Source organism: Rattus norvegicus, chromosome 2 (assembly GCF_036323735.1).
Source record: "Rattus norvegicus strain BN/NHsdMcwi chromosome 2, GRCr8, whole genome shotgun sequence".
NCBI lineage: Eukaryota > Metazoa > Chordata > Mammalia > Rodentia > Muridae > Rattus > Rattus norvegicus.
The window spans coordinates 62,153,004-62,158,570 of record NC_086020.1 but is presented as its reverse complement, the minus strand read 5'-3'; positions in this window follow the sequence as shown (position 1 = coordinate 62,158,570).

The following is a 5,567-nucleotide window of genomic DNA, read 5'->3' as shown; positions in this document are numbered from 1 at the left end:
TTCCTCTCCAGAGTTCATGGAGAAATTGACTTCCTCCTTTCCTGGTTGTAGTAAGAAGTGAGGCCACTATAGTGAGAAGACGTTATGTGTGTAGCTCTCTGAACAACACCAATAAGAACAGCATGTGCTATCACTTGCGTTTTTCATCTTAGCTACTCTTATGGATGTAAGATAGAACCTCAGAGATTTTTAATTTGCATTTCCTCAAGTGACAGCACATGCTGGTGAGGACGTGAAGCAAGGGGAACACTCCTCCATTGCTGGTAGAAGTGCAAACTTGTATAACCACTTTGAAAATCAATTTGGTGGTTTCTCAGAAAATTGGCAATAGTTCTATCCCAAGAACCAGCTATGCTACTCCTGGACATATAGCCAAGAGATAGCCTACTATACTACAAGGACATTTGCTCAACTATGTTCATAGCAGCTTTATTCATAATAGACAGAAACTAGAAACAACCTAAATGTCTCAACTGAAGAATGGAACTTTCAAATAATATACTTTTTAAAAAATGAAAGTGCTAGTGAAATTAGCTAAAGGGGTACTCAATGAAGGCAATATGAAAGACACAAATAGAGCGTTAGCTCCAGTTTAGGAAAGTGATTCCTTCCACAGACAATATATTCTCAGACCTACTTAGAGAAAAACCTCATCCTTTAGGCCTAAGAGAGTGAGCTTAACAAAGCAACCATGCCAGACTGTAATACAGTAACATGTGCATACGTACAATCTACACAAAAGAGCAGGAGACGCTGGGAAGGACATCTACAGCAAGAGAATGCAATATTTTTATAGCCTTTTGTCCATAGCATTTTATACCTGCTGTGCCAAATCGCTTCTCTCTCTCTCTCTCTACTAACCATTGTTAGAATTCTAGTTTGATGCCATTTTATCTGGATTTTGCATTTCTAAAGCTTTTTCCATATTCATTTCTGTTACATTATCATAGATACTTATCTTCATTAAAAAAAATCACCTATAAGAAAGGGCCAAATTTAACCCAGGCTACTACATTGGCAGTAGTGCTTGGGTATCTTGCAGAACTCATCTGAGCCTCAGTTTCTCACCTGAGAATGTTCCTCTGAACAAGGAAAGGCAGTTTTATTAAAGAAATGGTCAGGGCCTAGAGAGATGGCTTAGCACCTAAAAGCATTTGCTGTTCCTGCAGAGGACCTGGTTCGGTTTCTCAGAACCCACAAAGTAGCAAAATATTATTTTAACATTTATTACTTATAACATTTTATATTGTGAACTATGTATGTTAACTTTTCTTCTAAAAAATCCTAATCCACACTAGGAATGCCTTCTGCATTTGGTGACCAACGGGATTCTTGTGGGCAGGACTCTAAATTCCATATTTGTTTGTTTTTGTTTGTTTGTTTGGTTGGTTGGTTGGTTTTATTTGGTTTGGGTTGGGTTGGGTTTTGATTTTTAAGATAATGAAAGACAGGGGCTGGAGAGGTGTCTCAGTGGTTAAGAGCACTGACTGCTCTTCCAGAGGTCCTGAGTTCAATTCCCAGCAACCACATGGTGGCTCACAGCCATCTGTAATGGAATCTGATGCCCTCTTCTGGTGTGTCTGAAGACAGCAACGGTGTACTATATATTAAATAAATAACATTTAAAAATAAATATGCAAGACAGAGTGTAGCCTTGGCTGTCCTGGAACTTTCTCTGTAGACCAGGATGGCCTCAAACTCAGAGATCTACCTGCCTCTGCCTCCTGAGTGCTGGGATCAAAGGCACTGATGCACCACCACACTTCTAAATTCATTTGTTTTACAGGATATTTTATTTATTTACATTTCAAATGTTATCCCCTCTCCTGGTTCCCCCTCTGGAAATACCCTATCTCATCCTCCCTCCCCCTGCTTCTTCTATGAGGGTGCTCCCCCACCCACCCATCCACACCCACCTCCCTGCCCTCACATTCCCCTACACTGAGGCATCAGTCTTCCCAGGACCAAGGGCCTCTCCTCCATTGATGTCCGACAAGGCCATCCTCTGCTACATATGCAGCTGGAGCCATGGCTCCCTCCATGTGCACTCTTTGGTTGGTGGTTTAGTCCCTGGGAGCTCTGGGGAGTCTCTTAAAGGCACATTTTTTTTAATGTATCTGCGACTTTGGATACAGAGATATTTAGATATTCACAGCTTTGTTGTTAATTGCTCTGTTGTTAGGGGATCGTGACCCTCCTACTACAGAAATACTGTCCTTTAAAATGGTAGTTCTGTCTTGATGCTCTGTGGGCCTTCCTAGTCCAGGAAGTACTCAAAGTGTTTGTTGCTAAGAGCAACAGGAAGGATCTAAATAAATGTATCAAATTCCCACATTACAAACTGGCAGTAGAAGAGTCAGACAGACAGATGGGGAAATGCATGGTAACCGAGAAAACAAGACCTTCCTATGGCATCAATAAACACTGCCTTCTCACATAGCTTGGATGCCTACGCCCTTGGCAGAATACAATTTAGCTTTCTTTGTTCTTTTTTTTTTTTTCATTATTTTTGGGCCAGTGAGTCATAATTACTATGGTTCTAACACCTGTCACTAGAGAAAGGGCAAAGGCACCAAAGACAACAGAATGGTTGCCTTGGGCGTTCTTTTAGTGGTTTGGTATTTGGTTGGAGTAGGTTCAAGAATGCAAGTGATGGTTTTCTAATGTATGGAATGACTTGAGTTGCTCTAAGTGCTGAGCTCTCTGAGTTTAAGGGAGTGGGAAGGAGAGAGGAGCTGGGTTATTATTACTTATGGCAGAAAAATCAAGTCATGGAAGACTTATTCTGTGATAGTCAAAGTCAGCCCCAATACCAACTACTGTAGTCAGCATGAAACTATGAAAAAGAAACTCACCTAAGCAGTGAGTAACTGGAATAGAGGAAAGGCTGAGAACTGAAGGCCTAAATAGAAATGTGAGATGACACTTAATAAGACAAATCATACAAGAAGATAAGTCCTTAAAGAAGCATACTGTTTCTATGGTAGCATAGAGACCACAATTCATTGGTCATGATACTCTGTATACACCATGCCACTAAGTCACTAAAGGCTTTATTGGGTAGCTAGACTAGATTTAAATGATAAGCACACAAGCAATGCTGAACAGCCTCAGAAAGTTACATTTATATATTTATGTGTTTATACACATATAACAACAATTATCTAAGAAACATGTCATGAATTGGAGAGAAGAGGGGGCATGTGAGGGGTCAGAGGGAAGAGAGGCATGGAAGAGGGTATAGGGAGGGCAAAGAAAGGGGAAATATTGTAACTGTATTTTAATTTACATTTGTATTTTTATTTAATTAGTACCTCTGACTCTACGTGGTAGTACTAAGAGAAGTCGGTGGAGGGTGGTTACGGCATGAGGGTGAGGCTTGGGGAGATGGTTCATTGCAAGTGTGAGAACCTTTGTTCTAATTGCTAGAACTCAAGTAAAGGCCTGGTGTGGTAGCAGGCACCTGGGAAGCCATTTCTAGGCAGGAAGGGAGAAACAGCCCAACACTGGCCTCTAGACTTCATGGTTGTATGCACAGGTTACTGTAAGCATACACGTGCATGAATACACATGCACATACATACACACACATACATACATACAGAGAAACACATATATCATACATACATATACACATATACACACATACATACATACATACATACATACATATATACATATATACATAGACTGTTTTTAAAAATACGAGTGTGAAGCCCTGTGACCTGATTGATTTTTGTTTTGTTTTGTTCTGTCTTTAGTTTTAGTTGGACTAGAATCAAATCAATTTTTCCACATCAGATGTAGGCACCACATTCCACTGCAGGAGATGAAGTTAGTATTTTCTTCATCCATGCTTTGGCACAGGGTACACTGTCATGGCATGCAAGCCTAGACAACTAGATGGTTCTTGCACAGCATTTGCAGTCAGACATGAGGCCAGAGGCTGTAGCTCAGATACCCAGGTGCTCCGGTGGCTGCATTATTACTTGAATATTCATAGATTAACAATAGACAGTGTTTTCCCACTAAACTTTCTTGTATCATTCAGTAGGGCTGAGTTAGCCAGCCAATGAGCAAATTAATTCAAACTTTCCAACTTTCTTCAACAAAAGGAATTTTCTAAAATTCCAAATACATCCCTACCTGGCCGTCTAAGGGTTGCTTGTTTGGAGACACGGTCTCAGCATGTATCCATGCTGAACTCAAACTCGTTTCTGATCCTCCTGCCTCAGCAAGCGCTGGTTTTACAGGATTTGCCACTGTACCCGGCAACTTTCTGGTGGCTTGATCTTTCACTTTTTCAAACTCAGTGAACACAGAGCAACCTTGAATTCTTGCTGCAGGTCTGCTGGTATTTCGCTTCCTGCGAACGCCAGAACCATGGAATAGTTCTAACTAAAACACTCCAAAGTCTCGTGTTTACTAAAATCATAGCAGGGAATGACAAGCCATCGTTACACAAACTCAAGGTGTAAAAACTAAGCGTGGATAGAGACTACACAGACGACAAAATCCAAACAGGAACCCTCATGGATGCTACAGGGAGATGAATAAAACGCCGTCCCCAAGTCTGTTTCTATTCCTCTGGTTTTACAAGTCTCCTTACAGATTTCTTGGGCTTTATTCTTTGGCATCAGACCTTCCCTGTCCCTGCCTTGTCTCATGGCCTGTCAGTTGCACAGCAATAAATAATTGGTGGGTTGCGAAAGAAGCATGTGTTGGATTGAGCCGATGTGTCTGCTCTCTGCCCCCCCCCCCCAGAGAGGATAGGGGAAGCTTTGATGTCTGAATGAGTTCCACGTTTTGACCTGGGGACCTCTCAATTCCAAGTAGGCCCCCTTGCCAAGTATATGGAACAATTATTTACAATTAAAGAGGCATTCCATACCTCTTTCAAAACTGACACGATGGCCTCGTTTCTAAGGGAAGAAAGTAAAAGCCCACGTATTAAATTCTTAATCCTGAGAAATAGAGTGGGGAAAGGAGTTGCATTGAGACTTATTCTTCATATACTGTTGCGGTTTAAAAACAGAAAACGAACACGCTAAGTAAGCTGATTTCTATCCTCGTGCAGACCTAAGTGGATTCCCGATGGAGGAAGCCACGGTGAAATATCGTGAACCCTCCTCACACAGCACTCAGCAGCCTGCTCAACTAGGACCCCAAACCAAGGATGTCGACTCTCTTGGGCAAGAACTTCACGTGGTTTGTGAAAGTGGTTGTGTATGGGACACAGAACACAGAACTTTTGTCACACGAGAATTATTACTTCTCTTTTCCCCTCACAGACTGTCAATCATTTCCATCGGTGGGCCTTCTCCCATACTCTCGATCCCTTCAGAGTAAGACCAGAAGTTTTTAAAAGGTGTCCTGTGGAACTCTAGTTTGTTTGTTTGTTTGTTTGTTTTTCTTTTTCCTTTTTTCGGAGCAGGGGACCGAACCCAGGGTCTTGCGTTTGCTAGGCAAGCGCTCTACCACTGAGCTAAATCCCCAACCCTCCTGTGGAACTCTAATCTTGACCAATGAACAAAGTAACGCGTAGGCTAATGAGGTTAGGATGTGCT